The 20712-nt window shown below is 37.1% G+C and overlaps 1 protein-coding gene across 7 annotated transcripts in view; it reads right to left on the bottom strand.

Annotated features, from left to right (window-relative positions):
* The window catches only part of LRRC72 (leucine rich repeat containing 72), a 150364-nt gene that overhangs the window by 73060 nt on the left and 56592 nt on the right, over positions 1–20712 (bottom strand). For 6 of the 7 annotated variants that reach the window (XR_006738088.1, XR_006738086.1, XR_006738087.1 and 3 more), the window contains exon 3: positions 3977–4087. The gene's annotated coding sequence lies outside the window, so the exon portion shown is untranslated. The remainder of the gene's footprint in view (positions 1–3976; positions 4088–20712) is intronic. The other variant, XR_006738090.1, reaches the window with a different exon arrangement.

The raw sequence follows: 20712 nt of genomic DNA, 5'->3' as shown, positions 1-20712 counted from the left end.
TTTTAAAAGTTAAGAACATATTGAAAGTTAGAGCACCACACAGGGAAAAAGAGAGTTAAGAAATTTCTAAATTTTCAGTGTATAAAAGGTGATGTATAGTATATTAATATCTTTACATTAGTGCAATAAAATTTTTAACAGTGGCATTCAGACATCTACAGTTTCTGTTGACCTCTGATATGTGACATTTTTCTCAAATTAAATCAAGTCTATTTAACTATGTAGGGATAAAAGAATCTTGATTTGTTTGAGAAACACATTTGGAAAAGTTATGATGAGCTTTAATGGAAAACACACTTGTATAGAAGCCTAGGCATAAGATTGAAATTGATCATCACATTGTTTGTTTAGAAAAGAAAACATAACATTCAAAGGATATGTTGGAAGCATTGGATTTCTTCACATGAGAACACACACATTGAAAATGAGGAGGCCTGGATAAAGCATAAATTACAAACTACTTTTTTCTCCCCTTAAAAGTTTTGAGCTTTAAAAATATACATATATTATTGGATACACTAAAAGTTAACTAGAATCCTTTTGCACAGGGAATGTTTTTTGGGAAAAGGTACAAAATAATAAAAAACTTTAAAAAATACTAATGACAAGACTTTGAAAATAATTCTACAAATGGAAAAATGAAATGACAGACAATTTACAGCAAGCCAAATACGTAGATTTTAGGTGGTAGCCATCACTGCTCAGCGTGGGTGGTCTCCCATTTCCCAGAAGAGGGAAAATACTGAGCTCCACGATATAGTCATGATATACTCTGCACCTACATGGCCTTTGTGGGGGCAGAGGTGGTGGGAAAGGGGGATAACTTTTTAAAAAGTCATAGAAGGAGGTCAAAGAAATCATAGAGGGAACTTTGTAAAGTTATATAAACCAACCCACTTACCCCTAAGAAAAACCACGTCTAAATTCTTCCAGACAGATTAGAATCTTTCCTATTTCTAAAGACCTCCTGAGGAGTTTCCATTTCCTTGCTTTGGTATTTAACAAATTTCACTCTCAAGAACACTGTTCTCTTGCCTGTGTTAAATCCTTCCTGATACTGCCAAGATCTTTATTTGTTGTTATGCTATCCTCTGCAGGGAAGGAGGATTGCTGAGTGAGCTTGCTTCAAGAGCCCTCTCTCCCTCCCTTTCCCCAACATCCCCCAGCCCTCTATTCTCTATACTCATAACCTCAGTTTCTTATAGCAGGGATTGCAAGTGCCTTTTAGGGGCCAGGCAGATAATACACAACTTGTAGGATTTAAGACTGCAGGGAGTGTTGGCAAAGTGGAGAAGCAATGCTATTCTAAAGGCATTTAATTGTGTATTTACTAAATGCACTGATTAGGCCAAGTCAAATCCAACTTTGTGTTGAATCATGCTTGAAAGCTGCCCAGTTACATTCTGCTTTACACCTTGTCTAAAAGGGTAGGGCAGAGTTGTGAGGTTGCATTTGCCTGTGTACATAAGTAAAAAATCAAGGCTTAGTTCACCTCTGGTGAAAGATGGTTTTTGTCTGTATTCTCCAGTGCTATAAGCACTCTATTATAACATAGTTTCTTTTGAATGCATATATTCTGCAGAAGATAATAATGTATACATTAGATGCAACATCGTCCCCAGTGATCTTTGCCTCCTGGTATTCCTACCCTCGTGTGCTAGCCCTGTGTGACCTGTAGAATATGGCGGAAGTGAAAGTGTGTGACTTTCAACACTAGGTCATATAAGTAATTGAAACTTTCACCTTTGTCTCTTAAATCACATGCTGTGAGGATACCCAAACAGCTCTGAGCAGAGGATATGAAGCCTCCAACCAACATGTCAGTCTAATGAGCGAGTGACCTGGAACCAGCACTGACTTTCTAATCTAATGAGTGAGCCATCTTGGAAATGGATCCTCTACCAGTGGTCCCCAACCTTTTTGGCACCAGAGACTGGTTTCATGGAAGACAATTTTTTCATGGACGGGGTGAGGGGGAAGCAGAGTTCAGGTGGTGATTCCAGCGATGGGAGCGGCTGTAAATACAGATAAAGCTTCGCTTGCTCGCCTGCCACTCACCTCCTGCTGTGAGGGCCGGTTCTTAAGTTGCATGGAAGACAATTTTTCCATGGATGGGGGGTCGGAAGGGTGGAGGGTGGGGAGCTCAGGTGGTGATGCGTGCCCGGTTCCTAACAGGCCACGGCCCGGGGGTTGGGGACTGCTGCTCTAGACCCAATCAAACCTTCAGATGACTGCAGGACCAGCTGGCATCTGACTGCCAATACATGACAGACAAGAAGTGAGAACTGCCCACAAGAGCCCTTCCTGAGTTCTTGACCAACAGAAACTTGAGATGTAATATGTGCTTATTGTTGTGTTAAGCCACTAAGTTTTAGGGGTGAATTGTTGGGCAGAAATTGATGATAAATAGAGTTAGTAGATTTCCAGTTGTACATCCATGTATGCAGAGATCTGACACTTACAGTGAGGGGGAAAATCAATCGTGGGGACCCATTCCTTTCAGTGTCTCTGGCAATGGGAAGGGAGATGTTGTGTTCTTCAGGAATGTGGAGCCAAGAATAACGTAGAAAGTGGATGATTTTATATGTATACATGTCATATTTGTTTTTAATGATAGTTCAACAATAGCTAATATTAATTGAACTTTTACTATGCTAAAAGCTCTACCTGAGTTACCTTCATATGATTCTCACAGTAGCCCTATGAAGTAGCTACCATTACTATAGTTTACCAGTTTATTGTGAGAAAACCCTAAGGAGCTGTTGAAATAAGCTGATGTCTAAGTAGCTGTGAGTTGAAAACAAGTGCTACAAAGTTTCCCCACTCCAAAATATCCCTACAAATCAGACATCCCGGTTACTTAGGTTTCATGAATGTGAACCTTAATTATTTTCAAAATGATCTCTAAACAGCATACTCAGTCCGTTAATAAGTACATCTTTACCAGGTGTGTTTTTGTACCCCTCCTGGTGAAAGCTATGTGCCGTGGTCAGCCCTGAAAGGGAGCGTCCCAGATCTGGTATTGCCAGGGGCCTGACTGCTGTGCTCTGACCTCCAACCATGTCCTCATTGAGGCCGTACTTCCCATGAGCCATTCCTGGCCAGTGACGGAGTATGGCAGGGTCGCTGACCCAGCCCTGTTCCTGAGGAATGCAGGACCCCTCCAAAGGGTCTCCCCAGTGGCCCTGCTGCACTCTTTGATGGATAAATTCTGGAGATCTAATGCACAGCATGGTGACTACAGTCAATAGTACTGTATTTTTTACTTGCAATTTGATAAGAGAGCAGATTTTAAGTGCCCTCACCACACACACACAAATTATACAATATATACATATATGAAATCATCACATCATACCCCTTAATTATATACAAGTTTTATGTATTAATTAAACATATTAAAATAAAATAGCAACAACAAAAACTGCACTGCAGTCTTAAACTCTTCTACCTATCCTTTTTCCTTGCCTCTCTCATTCACCTGCATTTGGACCTACATCTTGATCTGACCAGCATGTCTCTCCTCTGTCTCTTCCTGTCTCTCCCTCACAGGTGACAGGTGTTATTGTCCCTAATAAATCTCCTGCACAGCTAGTCCTGCCTTGGCTTCTGCTTCTTAGAGGCCTGGACTGACATGTACTGGTAGCACATAAAGCATCGATGATGACGGTGTGACAAGAAAATGGCATGAGCAAACCCAAGAGGGCTTGAGAGGATTCAAAAGGTAAGTATAATTTTGTTGTATAATTTTGCTTACGCAAAGCTGGTGCTGTGAAAAAATCAAATAAAAAATTATTTATGGAGAGGTTACATGGAGACTTATTAGTAGCAATAGAAGTGTTGACCAGAAAAATGAAGATGCATAAGGATAAATACGTGTCGAGTTCTGACTGGGTGCAGTTAGTAGATGTATTCTTTACCTACAATGAAGAATAGCCACAGGTAGCAGATGTTTTTGGTGCCCTGCTTTACCTACCTTCAGCCCACCTTGGATTTTAGCTGCTCCAGGAGTGGCCGGTTCTGGACGAGCTCAGACTCACGCCGACAGCATCCCACCTCAAGCACGTGCCAGGATAGGCTGCCATACCTAGGGGGAGACAAGGGTACAGGATGCCCAGTTAAATTTGAATTTCAGATAAATAATGAATAATTTTTATGTATGTCTCATGTAATATTTATGATAAGAAAGTCTTTGCTATTTGTCTAAAATCCTAATTTAATCAAATGTCTTGAATTTTATCTTGCATCCCTAGGTAGGAGGGTCCTCACTTTCCTGTCTCAGAGCTTTCTCTGAAGTCATGGGAGCTTCTTCAGCCCAGGCATAGGCAGCCCAGAGGTGTGAGGCAGTTATTGCCCCAAGTAACCCTCTACTGATGGAGGACAGTAGGTGTCCTTCAAATGGAGAGTGTGGGCATCACTCCTGCTGTCTACAGCAGCCCTCTCAGTCATGTTCACCTGTGCTGGCCTCTCCTTCCTTCTCACTGTCCCTGCTCCTTCACTCTGCTTCCTGTGAGTGCCCTTCAAATAAATCTAATTCCGTGTCTTGGGATCTATATATGGGGGAACCCAAATTAACACATTTGTGAACAGAGGCAAGTATCAGCAATCCTTTTCCTCCAAAATAATTTTAAGTAGTTAGAAATTTGAAAAATGGACTTATGATAACAAATGGTTACCGAATTATATGAAGATATAATTTTAGATTGGAAGTAAATAAAAAAGTGAGTCAATTTACTTTTCTGGAAGGGGCATTTCCTTGTTTGACTGTAAACCAAATAAACCACTTGCTCATGTTAACATGGCAAAAAAATTTCTCATGAAAACAGTAAACCACTATGTGTGAAGTGAGAGAATAAAGCTAATCAAATCCATTTTTTAGTATATACACTTTAAAGGCAATAATAGTTTTGTTTAAGGAAGTAATGAAAAGATAGTTTGTATAAAAATATTTGTAGTAGATTTGGGAAGTTTATGAATAATAGTTCTCAAATACTTCTGGTCATCAATGTAAATGTTGTGATAATATTCAATTACATTTAATTTTTGGCAGTATTTTGCATTTTGTCAACCACAGATTTTAAGTACCTTTAGACCCTGCGAGGTTCTGCATAAAACAATCAATCATCCCCTCTTGGCTGTTTGGCAGAGACAGCCAATAACTTGTTCTGTCATGAACTGAATTAATATATATTCATGAAGCACAGAGAAACACTTCATTGTTTCAGATTGTTTTGTTATTTTAGAATAAATCATAAAGGCACCATCCCACTCATAGCTGTTAAGGAAATATTTGTCCTATGATCCTCACCTTTATGGTTTGTAGTGTTTTAACTTGCACAGTTTAGCCCACGTTACATGCTATTTATTTATAGTAAATTGCATACTTTTTTTTTTTAAAGTACCATGTCTCTGTTACCTTATATCAGCAAAATTTGAAAACATCTAAGAACTGAAGTGACATGTCCCTAAGTCAGAATGATTTAATTTCCACAGACTGAGGGACTTATGGCACAATGTTAAAAGTAGTACAGTTAAGCACTGTCCAAGCTCCCAAGTTCTATCAATCTCAACCTTTATGGTCTCTCATTTATTTGCTCTTTTGTTTTTGTTTTGGCTGGAGTGCAGTAGCATCGTCACAGCTCATTACAAACCTCAAAGTCCCAGGCTCAAGTGATTCTCCTGCCTCAGCCTCCCGAGTAGCTGGGACTGTAGGCACCTGCCACCACGCCCAGCCAAGTTTTCTATTTTTTTGTAGAGACAACATCTTGCTCTTGCTCAGGCTGGTCTCGATCTCCTGACCCCAAGCAATCCTCCCACCTCAGCCTCTAAGAGTGCCAGGATTATAGGTGTGACACACAACACCTGGCCCCTCATTTATTTGTGAAGACCTCTCAAGAATCAGCTGCAATTGCAAACATTTTATCCTGCCAGAATATCTGCGTGAACTTCCATAAGAGCCACAGTAGCATAAGCAACATGAAAAAAATTTGCTGAAAAACCTATTTTAGAGCCTCTGATAAACAGAAACAAAGGTGAATATTCATATTTCAAGCCATCAAACTTCTTCACTTTGTCTGCCTTTCCTAATCAATGTAATCATATGTTGGTAAAATATTGTAAAATCCAGAAAGCTAAAAGCAGGGAAATAAAATCCAGAGACAGCAAATCCTAGAGACATAAAGACCATTGAACATTCTCAATCACCACCAATGTGATTCTCCGAAAAGACAGTTTATTGGATAGTCTCTAAGAATTATGTTTTCAGCAACAATATTTGATTTAAACATTTACTGTCTTGGATTGTAACAATGACTATTTGTTTAGGTGGCACTGTGCCTATTTAGAACTTAGTAAAATTCTTGCCATAGGGATCAACAATGTTTGGAAGGACAAACATTAACATAAACGCAGCTCCACACAGCGCTGGAGTCAGATTACTTGGGTTTGAATCCTTGCCTTGAATGTATTAGCTGGTGAACTCAGACAATTTATGTGATTTTTAACCCTAGATTTTCTCATCTGTAGACTATAGATGATAGTATTTATTTCATTATTATGAAAATGCATGCTAGCACAGAGTAAGAATCTGTAAATTTTAGCTATTATTTTTATTATTATCAGGCAGTGTGCTTAGCTGCAAATATTAGAACCCACCCCAGCTAGATTAAGCAGAAAAGGAATTTGTTAAAGGAACCAGGTGGCTCATAGATTCTGGGGGTAGGAAGGACAGAGAATTAGACTTGGCAGTGACATAAAGAGGACAATGCTAAAGTTATATTGCAGAGGCTGCTGAGTGACACACAGTGGAGCTCATATAAGAGCTACATAAATTGTGGGCCCCATGCAAAATGAAAATATGGGGCCACTTGTTCAAAAAGTAGAACAATTTCTGTTGAAAGTACTAACATATAAAATTTGTTCTTTTTCTCTGCAGTCTCCCTCAGCTTGCCATAGGAGTTTTTATTTGTTTCATGTTGTTCTAAGCAAAGAAAAAGTAAAAATTTAAAAATCTGTAAATTAAAAAATTGGCATGAATTTTATCCTTTATGTTATACAATGCTAGTTTTAAATGGAAATATAAGAGCATTTAAATTATATGCAGAATTATTGAAATTACCATAATTCTTTTATCATAGTTCACATGTATATATACTTTGTTCTTACCAGAAGAGTAGAAACACTGCACAAAATTAACTCAAATGCTTTCAATTTATTTCTTGATATGTGGGCATTCTACCACTGCTCTCTACCTTTAGCATGGTGAGAAAGGAAACACTGAAAAGAATTACTTTCCTTCTATGTCATTATTTTCAGTGTGAATTGTTGACTACTACAGGGAGGTAACAACATGAGGAAGAAAAGATATGATGTGGTTCCATGCTTATTGGTGTTCTTAGAAAGACATGGCCTTTGTTTCCCTGTTGGAAGGACATTCTGCTTCAACCAGGAAAGTGTCAGAGAGATAGGGGACTGGCAGGCTCTGAAGTCATGAGCCCTGAAGTAAGGTCTCTGATAAAACAAGACAGTAGAGAAACAGGCCAAAACCAGCTAGAACCCAGATGGCCATGAAAAATGACCTCAGGTTACCTTTACTGCTTATTATACTCTGCTTAATGTATTATACCCTGTTTATGTATACTGTATGAGCATACTAAAAGAGACTCCCACCAGTAGCATGACAGTTTACAAATGTCACGGCAACTCCCAAAACTTAGCCTATATGGTTTAAAAGAGGAGGAACCCTCAATTCCAGAAACTCCCCACCCCTTTCCCAAAAATCTTATGAATAATCCTCCCTCTGTTTAACATAAAATTAAATAAAAGGTATAAAATAAGACCCCAGAAACTCACAAGGGGCTGCTCTCTCTTGCTCTGAGTGATAGTAACTGCTCTGTCTATGGGGCAGCCTCCTTTTTGTTCTTTTCTTACTTTAATACATTTGCTTTTGCTTTACTGTGTTGGCTTGCTCTTGAATTTTTTCCTGTATGAAGGCAAGAAGCCACTTGGCCTTCAAATGGACCCCTGCTTTGCCGTCCACTTTCCTGTATCATCAGCACCCTCCACCCATCCTGCTTACTCAGTAGTGGACTTTGTATTTGCTTTGAGCCTCCTCATTGAACTCCCACACATCGTGGGTCTAATGGAATGCTGCACTCATGGGTCAGTAAATGTTATATGCAAATGAGAGGTAAAGGACTGGGGTGGATACATCTATTGTGCAAATTATTATATTCTGCATATTCTGGTTGGGGAAACCTCAGTAGATTTTGTTTTTATCCCAGAAAGGCATATACTTTACTTTCTGGATACTTCCTTCCAAGAAAGTAAATGCTAGTGTCAGAAGATGCACACATTCATTTTGCTTAAAGAAACATACATATTGGCTACATGAGACTAAGTAGAAGAAACCTGCACTGTATACACAGTAATCATGTCCTGTTAGCCATAAAAAGCCTGAGGACAAAAGTCATCTGACATAGTACATTGTATTTTTGTGGTCCAGAACTAAAAAATGCCTATTGACAGCCATCTGTGTTATCCTATGAAGTCAAGTTCATAGACAGATATACTTTGTCACTCCGTTCCTAAGGACCTTCTCTTGGGACGTGTCATCAACATTTACCTTCATTATATACGCTAATGACTCAAACTAATATCAAGAAAGTGTTTCCTCTCAAATAACTGGGGCTGAATGTATGAATTCCCTGTGATAGACAGTGTGTTATATATTCTTGAAGTTCATTTTCAAACTCATTTTTCATTCTATTTTAATCTTGTATTATTCTTTAAAAGAGAATTTGTTCTCTAATTTTAAAGACAGGTTAATTTTCATATGGAACATATTTCACTCCATCAAATATATTACTCAAATAACTTATGTGAAAATTTTCCTGCCTATGAGATTGTGGGTATATTAATCTACCTTTTTGTTTTATTTTATTATTGTAAAAGTAAAAGCCTTACACTTGAAATCCTGTAGCAAAAATTTAAATTAAGTCATACATACACATTTTTTATGATAGAAATAACATTGGTAAATTGGCTTCTATTTCTTTCTTAATATTTATCAATTCAGATGATTTGGATGAAATTATATGACATAGATAAATAAATACTGGGAGTCTATTTTATTACTTTGTTTCTGGTATGTTCAGAACTTATTGCTCGAAGACAAATACTTGTTTAAATGGATGACTCTTAAGTTATTGTGAGCATTCTAATGAATATGTTGGCCCAGCTCATAATAGCTAATAGATTTACATAAAGAAACTTCACAAAACTTGATTCCCCATTTTGGGTTAGTAGCATTTTCGATTCAATTTTAAGAAAATTTATAAAGGGATTAGATCAACTATTTAAAGAAAAAAAATAAGCTTCAACAGGAAAAGTGGTTGTTAGGGTTCTTTTCTCATTAGGTTATTGAGCATAACCTGTAACAAAGTTTACTCATTCTCCCCTTCATCCTTAGCAATAAGATATTCAGCCGGGTTCATGGTGGCCCAGATGAAGACTGCATTTCCCAGACATTCTTACAGCTATATGTGGCTATGGGACTAGATTATTTTTTTTCATGCAACTAAATTTTAAGGCCATTAAGATGTGAGCACAAGTGATGTGTGCAATTTAGATCGTGTTGTTCAAGGCAGGAGAATAAAAATCAGTCTTACACAAGTCACTGTGATTTTGGCTTTATATTACATATGGCCAACCTTTCATTCTAAATATTGCAATGCCCAAGATAGAATGTCTCTGGGGACAAAAATATGGTAAAAATTAGTTAATTTTCCAGTGAAGTAAATTAATATAAGATGGAAATATTTAGCTTATATATAAGTGTGTACACATATACACACATATACATATATGCATGTATATACATGTGTCTGTGTGTGTATATATGTATTAGTTACAATATTTAAAGATCCATCTTATAAAATAATTTGTTTCAACTCTCTGCTTGGTTTTGGAACCCCAATTTTCCTCAGGTATCAAGACTTTGCTTAGTCCAGTTCTGGCCTTCAGCACCACCTAGTTGACACCTAAGTCCCCTGAAAAAGAACATCTTACGTTCAGCATTCAGGCTGTTGCAGTCCCATATGTGGTACAGACTGTGAACAACTGCAGTAAAGTGAGGCAGAATGTGATCAAAATAAAAGAGTGTGATGTATAGAGAATATACTTCTTTCTCAGTCTTTTGATTATAAAGCAAAGCTATCTTTTCCCAGATAATATGAGATCTGCTCAGTGCAACTCTATCTCCTAATGTGCAAATTAGAAAAATGAGGTCTTTATCATCTATTTGAAAATTGTCACATTAACCTGCTTTTATTAGAATAAGACATTTCATTGCTATCTACTGGAACAATGTAGATAGATAGATTAGATATTCATATATCTATATGTGTCTGTATCTGTATCTGCAGTATAAATGATACCCCCTGGATTTGTTCAGTCTACTACATGTACAACTGTACAAGGCAACCTGTGTATAACCACAGGTGGGAATTGTGAGTTAAGAAAAGTGATTTCTGGTTTTAATTTGCACTGAAATTAGACAATCAAAGAAGAGTGACTAAGTTTGGGACAACTTCTGACATAGAAGTTCCAAGAGTTTTAGGTTGTAATTACTACTAAAGAAAGCCAAAGCAATTTACGCAACCAAAACATTTGTACCCCTGTAATATTCTGAAATAACTTTTTTTAAAAAAGAAACCTTATAGGATTCTGGAAAGCAGTTTCAAGAAACTGAAATGTTTGACAAACCAACAAATTGCTTGAGTATGCAAAGACATACTAGATAAGAAGAAACATGATTCAATGGAACTTGTGACAAATAAAAGCTGGAGGGTTCATTAAAATTTTGTACAATTATGGTCAAGTCCAATTTTAATACAAATAAGGATGTGGGGGCTTAATGCAGTCCTGAAATATTTATAGAGAGATGTAAAAAAAAATAAAAGAGTTAGCTTAAACATTCTACTCTGCTTGTACTGTTGTCAGCTGTAGGAGTGGCATCCTAGTTTTCTTGAGTAAGAGAAGATAGCAAGCTTCCATTTTCCACTTAAATTGGTTGTGACTTGCACGAAGATCTCAAGATATATTAAGTGAAAAAAGTTACAAAATAGTGAATACAGATTGTGTGATCTTTTACAGGATATATAAATGATTCATATATCCTGTGTATGATGTATAAAATTTTCTTAAAAGATCTCTAGCCAAAATTATAACAGTAGTTATTTAGTGATTTACATCACTTTTATCTTTTATCTGCCTTTTCTATTTTTCTACAGTAAATATATTTTGTTTGGGGATTAAAATAATTTGGGGTATCAAAAACGACTTCTAAGTAAAATGTCAGTGTGATCATATATATTGGACCCCAATATCCCCCATTCTTAATGATATAATCAGCAAGATAGATAATTCGGAATACCCTAATACCTTATACCTAGAAACTCTGAAGAATTTCTACTAAATACAAAGTCTATCTAAGAAGACTGAAAAACAAACCTAGTGAAAGAAAACTTATAGCCTGTTTTGTTTGGTTCAATATTTCTTTTCACTAATTCAGTGAAGAATATTAAGTATTTTATAATTAAAATACTCAAAGCAGTTTTTTAGTTAAGTTCTAAAGTTTTATTATTGTGAAAAGCCACATGCCATATAAATATCCATCAGTGTACTGATTAAGTTATAGCACAGGTTCATTATGAAGTACAATGCAGAGCTTAAAGAGAATAAAGTTGATTTTCTTTACAATTTCTGTAAAAATTGTTTGTAGTTATTACCTCTGGAGAAGAAAAAGTATTTGAAAGGAAATAAAGTGAAAGTGGAATTTAACTTTTTATTCCATATATTTCTTTTTGTTTGAATGGTATACAAAGAACAGGCATTCAAAAATGACTCATGGCATTTGTGTGAGTGTGTTTGTGTGTGTGGGTGTGTGTATGATATATGACAAAAGCGAAGGGGAACTCAAGAAAGTTCAGTTTGGTTATGTTGCCTGGGAAAAATTTCTTTAGATTTTTTTTTTTATTTTAGAATCAAATTGTCCTAGGTTTGATTCCTGGTTCAATAACTTGCTAGGTGTGGATAATGGGTAAGGTACATATTAATACATTCTTTGAAAAGCGTAAGTTATAATGCAAACTTGCAGGGTAGCTGTTAGGATTATAGATAATATCACTACAGCATTCATGTGTCATTGCCTCATACATTAGAGGCACTCCATAGATGGTTGCTATTACTACTGAGATTGCTCTTGAAATATAGAAAACTGGAATGAAATCTCTGTGATTTATCATGGTTAAAATTTCATTATGTAAGGTAACAGTTATGGAGGAAAAGAGAAAACTTGATAGGAAAGATGTAAATAATATTTTAAATAAGCATATTTTGTAAATGAATTCACTGAAGTTGCTATTAAATCATGTTTTATTACAGAACATTATGGATCACACAGACAATATGATGATGAAAGAGTTCTATTCAAAACAGAGAAACCAATAACAGCCAATATAAGAAAACCATTAAAAAAATCTATAAACCTGATATGAAGAAAGGTTTGCTAAGAAACAGATAAGAAGACTTGAATGAATGTAGAGACAGTTTGTGTTCCTAAATGGAAAAACTGAATATTAAAAGAAAATCGCTTTTTCCCAATTAATTGATACGTTTGGCACTATTCCAATTAAATTTGCCACAGTTTGGGTTCTCTGGAGAAAGAGGTTGAGATGGAATTTAGGATATAGGCCATTGATTAGGAATTGACATCTGAGAGGAGAAGGGCAAAGCAGCAGGATTGAGCAGAAGGAAAGTGGAACTGATCTGCAGCCCCAACAAAGCCTCAGCCAGACTCGCAAAGAGCTTGGGAGCAGGTATTGCCCAACAGAGTCATCGTAGGTCAGCTGAAATGACTGATTCATTTTATCCTCACTTTGCCCAGTCACCCGATGGAAGTGGACGCAGGAAGGGTGTGACCCTGAAGGCGCCGACAGCTGGAAGCTGTCTGTGTGTTCTTAGCCGCTGGGCAACAAGCCCTTGCTTGAAGTGGCATCTGTTGGTGCATCTCCGTGTCTGCCACATTTTAAGGACAACTTGACAAAGTGATTTTAAAGTTCAACTGGAAAGATAAGCAAATAAGAAGAACCAGCAGATTTTTGGAAAAGGAAAATACTGAGAAGGGATTTGATCTGGCAGGTATTAAAACATTTTAAAAGCCTCAGTAATCCCTGGTAGTACCGTCATAGGAAGAGATTGAAAGTTCAAAGACACAGATGTGAAGGCCAGAAATAGCCTCCTGTACACATAAATATTTAGTGCATGATCGTGGGGCAACAGATTCACTTATTTATTTTTTTGAGAGACTGGGAAGGTTAAGGCAGTGATATCATTCATGCACGCCAGGGTACTGTTTCCTGTAGCCCACCCTCATGTGGCTGTGGCCTTGCTGATAATTGGGCTTGTTAATTTTTTTCCAAATAAAAAAAAAAGTAGATTAACTTTGTGTTTGTAAAAAGTATCCATAAATGGAAGCAATTATATCGTTGTTGTAAGTTTTCCTGGAATGGGGCTTTAAGCTGCAAATATTTAAGATTTATGGCAAAGCAAGGGTTTGGCTGTTTTTCTGCTGTGACAAGCCTGTATGTGGAGTGTCACTGGTAGTTTAAGTCCAGTTAGGAAACCACACAAAAGTTTTTGTTCCTCCTCTGTGAATCTTTACATTCATATATATTTGGCTAATTAAATCATAATTATATCATAAGTGAGGAAGAGTAGGAATATGAGGATTAGTCTCTTGGTAATCTATAATCCTCCTGAAACTCTGAAATGCTGAACAACAAAATCAGTGAACAAAGTTTAGATGTTCCATAGACTTTATTTTAAAATTTATGTAATTGTTTGGGAAATGTAATTAAAAAGATTACTACCTGTACGCTATAACAAAAGAAATAAAATGTACCTACATGTTTATCTGCCCCTGGTGATAGGGAAAGTCCGTATAATCATGAAGGTACAGTCAGAAACCATAAAATATATGAATGAGACGTGTGTGCATATATACACATGACCACACACAGACACAGACACACCTTATATGTAAAAAGTATGTATGACTTAGCCTCAAAGCAAGTCTAAGACAAAGGTTTATGTATGGGTTGTTTATTTGGAAATGTGATCCCAGACGGCAGGAGTGAGTCACAGAAGGAGAGAAGTTAGCAGAAAATGTTAACAAAATGATGCGTTATCCACTTGGCCACCCTCTGTGAGTCAGGTTACTCTCTCCCGAGGGATGTTCTAAGAAGACTCAGAATGTTCACTTGAGGAAATAAGGAAGAAGCTTCATTGTTCTAAGACCTTAATAGTCAGGGGTGGCAGTAACTAAAGGGCGTTGATTCCCACAAACTTCCAGGTTGCACCAACGAGTATAAGTGAGTTGTGGGGGAAGGTGTCTCCTAGCGTGGGGTCAGAGAAACCCCAGTGCAGGAAGCAAGAGGTCTGGGACAAGTGGCTCGAGCAAATGTGCTCAGGCTGCACACAAGAGAAGCTGGGCAAAGCCAGCAGGGAACTGGACACTGCGACAATGGCTGGAACAAGAGATGAGGCTGGAGGACTTGAGGTTGGGCACCAGAGTGCTCAATACAATAAACACAAACAAAACACCATCAGCATCATTAAGTGGGAAATCAAACTGAAAAATTAGGTTCTACTTATGATAAAGCATTAATAGCTCATAGGGAAAGGCCTCTTATAAATCCATAGAGAGAATAAAGTAAATACAATTTAAAGATGAAGAGGCAAAAATAAGGAAGAAACAATCTCATGATAAGATGAAAAATGCTCCCATTCATTAACAATCTTAGAGATAAAAATTATAATAATTACCTAAGATATATAATTGTCACCTACTGAGTTGGCAAATCAATTAAAATTTATTATTGTCAGGTTTGGGGTGGGTTGAAAGAAATGAACACTTCCACATATGGCTGAAGATTATCCAATATAATATTTTTGAAGAGCAACTCTCTTCCTAATTAATCCATCACGTCAATATTGTAGCAATAAAATTAGCCATGATGCACCTACATGACGACAGTGGCTCTCTCTTGGTATATGAGGACGATTTAATTTTCTCTGTCCTTAAATATTTCAAAATTGTCCCATCAAAAAGATGTTATATCCTTTGAAAAGTTACCATTTTCAGTGGAACAGAACTTTGGCCCACTCCCAGATTATGTGGAAATCCTAACAAGATTTAAAATTCTGGTTTAGTTTACTAACATTTAGCCTAAAACCACTGCTGAATACTTGCCATTTTCATTTCTATACCAATGATGTTTACCCTCTCAGATTTTGGCAATATTTGAATACCTATTTGCAAAGTGAAGGGATTGAGCTCCCTGTCATACCTGTTTTATAAATAATGGCTCCCTTGTGGCACATCAGACACACACACACACACACAAAAAGGTGCTACACAGGGGACACTCATTCATTTGCTTATCAATTTAGTCAAAAAATATTGAGTACCAACTTTGTCCCAGATATATCCTAGTCATGTGGGATGGGAGCCAACACTGAACAAAACAAAAGTCGCCCCTCTTCAGGAGCTTACATCCTGGTGGCAGGTGAGGGTGAGTAGAGATAGAACAAAGTAAACGAAGTAAAATGTGAATGGTGATGAATGCTATTTTAATTTCAGATGACTGGTGAAAACCTTTTAGGTACGGTGAAATTTGAGCAACAGATATCCAAGGGAAGAAGGTTTCAGGCAGAGGGAGGCTGTTAGTGCAAAGGCCCTGGGGTCAGTCATACATTTGAGAAAAAAAGAAGCCCAGTGTAGCTGGATCAGATTGAGAAGAGGGGAAAGTAGGAGGAGATGGGGACAAATAGGCAGCAAAAGACCAGATTACTCAGTCTCCAGATTATTATAAGGTGATGGAAAACCTATGGAGGAGGATGAGCAAACGAGTGATGCCACAGGGTGGAAGTAGGTAAGAGAAAGTTTTGCAATTGTACAGGTAAGACATTATGGTGTCTTGGACCAAGGAAGTAGTGGAGATGGTGAGAAGTAATTGGATCTTAAATATAATTTGAGAGGAGCTGATAATATTTGCTGTTGGATTTAAAACACGTGTGACAGAAAGAGAACCATCAAGGAGTTTTTGATTAAATCAATTGCATATTACATTCAATTCATAATAAGGGAAAGTATGAAGAAATTCCACAAATGTCTTTGTATTATTTTGAGAACAGGCCAGATTAGAATGAATAACTGTTGCAACAGTGTTAGGATATTAAGGTGAATAAGGCAATAATTTGTATACTTTTTAAAAAAGGGAATCCCATTTAAATATACTATGTCCTCCCTGGCCCTCTTTCATTTTCAACTGGAGACCTATGATTTAAGCAGCAAGCATTTTTTCCAATCTCCTCCACAACTTTTTCCACTTTTCGTTTTCTCCCTCTGGTCTCCATTCCCCTTAGTTTTCTTTCCTTCCTCTCTTTTCCCCTTCCCTTTAGTTTTGCTTTCTTTATGGTAGTTCTGCCCACAGTAGCGACGGCTCAACCTCCAAGCATCTGTTTTTGCCCAGCACTGGTTTCCGGCCTGGATACTCCTCCTCAGTTCTCCACAATTTGATTTGAGATGTGGTCACTGTATGCTAAATATTTTGACTTTAACTTTCTTCTACAATTCCTCAGAGTTATCCATTCAAGACCCCAAACTGGTCATGTCATTTCTTTGCTCAAATGTCTTCTAGGGGTCCACATCTACTTAAGAATAAAATTTAAATTTCACCTGTAAGGGCAAAAAATTGTTATTCAAAATCTTGGCATGCTTGTCTCTCCCAGAACCTCTTTTCTAGCTACTCCATGGGAGGCATTTCCAGACAAGCAAAACATTTTTAGTTTCTCTAAAATTTGTCATGCTTTCACTCCTTGCCAGACCCAGGTGCACATACTATTTCTTCTGTCCCAAATACCCAACTTCCTTGCTCTTGTCATCTGCATGCTGCTCAATGCCCTCAATGCTCTGCTCAGTGTTCCCCTCTACCAGGAATCTTTCTGGCATCCATCAGTGGCTTTGAGCCCTATTTCTGTTCTCCCTTGACCCTGCTCTCACTTAAAACCCTATATAGTATTAATAATTACCCGTTTAACTGACTTTCTCTACCTTGTGCAGTGAACTTAGGGGAGGCAGCTTCGTTCTATGACTGCAGGGCAAGTCCCGGGTCACCACTATTAGCACATGATAAGCGCTCAATATATGTTAGTGAAAAGGAAAAATAAATGAAAAGAAACAAAGAAAGCATATTATAAATCCCACAGGGGAAAAACACTTATTTTTTTATCATTGATAAGGAAAAGTCCATTTTTAGATTGAACATGGGGAGGTTAGACGACAAAGATGAGGATTTAAGATGTGAATTCTTGAAAGGCTGTAGGCCTTGTTTTGAATCATGCGATGATTTCACTGGATCAAAGAGTGGTTTGGCAAGCAGTTGTTAAGGAACCCTGAAACTGTGCCAACATTTCTGAGCTGATCTGCTCAAGAGTGAATAAATTTTAAGGAACTGTAATTATCATGTGCATTAGCCACCTTTATAATTGAAAAGGCAAAATAGCACAGAAATAGTGCTGTAAATGACAACGTTTATGTACTTAAGGGCTGTCTTTAAAGGTTCAATCTTATAAAGATTTGATCTGTAGGGATATAAGCCTTTCAAGTGCTTCAGCCTCGGACTTGCATGGTATTTGGAGACAACGTCACCCTAGGGTGTGGCTGTGCACAGTTGCATTTTGTTTTGCTCAGCTTCTGAAGCTAGCCAGATTCCTGGGACTACCAAGTATGGCAACAAAACTAGCAGAACATTTAGATGGTCACTAAACAGCTTGCGATGTCCTGGCAGGAGTGGGCTTTCTCTAGTCTGTTTCAAGTTTTTCTTTGGCTGTGTGTCAGAGAAGCCTGGCCTCCCCAAACACTGGTGGGCCGACAGCCCCCAACTGCTGCATAAACATGCTGGAGAATTAAGCCTGAAGACAATATAAACTGTTAGTGACATCGTAAAATTCTAAGCCATAAGACATTTTAAGGAGCCTCTCTGTCTTTTCTTGTTGAAAGCAATTTTAATCAATGCCTCTTCATCAGAGAATAATGGTTAAATTGTTTCCATGAAATTTTTAATTGACTTAATCTTTTGCCAATCTTAAACAAGGCTAAAACCTTCAATGAAGAGTGCAAAAGGTAAAAGCAATGACAAACAAAAAGTAAGGATCATAATGCAGGCATTACTTTTCCATAGAAATATTCTCATTTTCTCTACAAAAAAAACTATTAAATCTCTCTTCGTATGTGTTTCAGACTAGGCTTGATGTCAGTGTGAAACCAAAGTGATATAATAAATCCTTAACAACTCGAAACTCTTGTGAAGGTGTGGTTTATTTTTATAGGAATAATTTTTAAAATAAAAGGATACCACAAAATTCTACAAATAACTATGTCTGGATAGAAGAACGCTATTTCAAATGGGCATTTTTCTCTTTAATCAATGTAAAACAATTAGTTTCCTATGGGGAAAAAGTCTCCAAAATTAAAGTTTGACTTTAAGTATATCAAGATATATAAAGTATCTTGGTATCTTGAAAATAGTAAATGTTTATGAAGATGGTGTTAATTTTCATCCAGAAGCTTAGGTGTACAAAAGAAAAAAATACTTGTATTTCTTTATATTTTAAAATCAATTTAATTTAAAACCCTGGCCCTTATTTTCCCTTCCCTCCTTCTCTTGCCCCTCACCAAGAACTTTGCACAATTTCTTCTGTTAGGATCAAGGCCCTGGGGGAAGTGCCTCCAGGCACTGGTTATCAGCAGTCAGTCCCCATCAGTTACTGCCAAACTGTCCAGTGTGCACAATCCCTTTAGGTCCAGAGGCTCTGGAATTACATATCTTTCTGGGTCCTTAGATACTCTTTATGAATGTGGTTACATTCACATGTAACTTCCTATCTGGGATGCTGTCAGGGAGTTGGGCTTGGCTTCTGGTCTTTCCTGAAGTGGATGTGCCCAACCCTACTCTTCCACGCCCAATCTTCCCCCTCCCCAACTGTCTGGAGGAAAGAAATGAGAAAAACAGGGAGTTAAAAAAGATAATAGTTCAAAACAAATATCCCACCACATTTATAAAGGAGAACATCTGAAAACACTCTAAATATCCATTAACAGAGAACTGGATAAATAGACTATGACACATCCATATAACCCATACAATGAAACAGTACAAAAGAATGAGGTAAGTCTGTATGTTCTGATATGAAAAAATGTCCAAGATAGATCATTTAGTGCAAAATGTAATTTGAGAATTCATATGTATAGCATGATCCAGTCTGTATAAAAAATTTAAAAATATATATGAATAGGTGTATACATGTACCTATACATATACTTCAACATGCTAATAAATGCAGAAAATATTGGAAAACATCACAAGAAACTCATAAATGTGATTCTACCTGAAGAATGGGATTGGGAGATGGGTGGGGAGAGGTGAATTCATCCTTCTATAATACTTCATGAACTACTTACTTTTTTTACAACATGCATATGTTATTTTTCATAATTTTTATAACCCCAGTGTTTTAAAAGGTAGAAATCTATGTGAATCTTTTTTATAAATCAATCACTTCTGCATTTGTTCAATAAATTTGAAAATAAGCTTAAATATTATCAAGTAATCATGTTACTTTTCTTGTTGTTGCCATGGGAGCATGAAGAAGGATGCTTGTTCAGAAAATTTTAAAATTAAAACAACATCCCACTGACAGACAGCCTCATAAATTAAGTAGATATTCTATTATGAAAATTTGCATTTTTTCCTCTATTATTTTAATGCTTTTTTATTATATTGTAAATTATTTTACTGATCTTAAATGTGTTTTGTTGTAGTGATAGGGGTAGAAAAGTAAATCAAACAATTTTGCTGAGATTAAAACAAATGTCCTTATTGTAAATTATAGTATATAATTCTCAGATATTCATAGCCCACATGTTCAGAAAAGCTTCCTTTCACCCCAATTGTCCTTGTCTTTCTGTCCTATTGTTTGGTTAATTAAGTCTATATATTCAAGAATGGCTTCAAGGAGCAGAATTTTGAATTATGAAAAGAACATTTACAGGAAGGAAAGGTGTTCTAGGCAGGAGGAACAATATAGGCAAAGGCATGAAAGCATTAAACAGAACCATGAGTGTGAGAAACTACTACTGAAGCACAAAAGATAATAGTAGAGTGGTAAGAAATGACGGTAGCTGGCTCACAAAGGCCTTTGTTTATCATGCACATAAAGGGAACAACCAATTTTTAAATGAGATGCTCAGACATGGATTTTTAAAAGATCATTCTGGGCTGGGCCTGGTGTCATGTGCCTGTAATCCTAGCACTGTGGGAGGCCGAGGAGGGAGGATCTCTTGAGGTCAACAGTTTGAGACCAGCCTGAGCAAGAGTGACACCCCCTCTGTACTAAAAATAGAAAAAATGATCTGGCTGTGGTGGTGAACACCTGTAGTCCCAGCTACTGGGGAGGCTGAGGCAGGAGGATCACTTGAGCCCAGGAGTTTGAGGTTGCTGTGAGCTAGGCTAATACCACGGCACTCTAGCGAGACTCAGTCCAAAAAATAATAATAATAAACAGAAGATTATTCTGGATCTCATTGTG

This window comes from Lemur catta, chromosome 11 (assembly GCF_020740605.2).
Source record: "Lemur catta isolate mLemCat1 chromosome 11, mLemCat1.pri, whole genome shotgun sequence".
NCBI lineage: Eukaryota > Metazoa > Chordata > Mammalia > Primates > Lemuridae > Lemur > Lemur catta.
The sequence above is the reverse complement of the archived record's forward strand: the minus strand, read 5'-3'. Positions and strand labels throughout refer to the sequence as shown.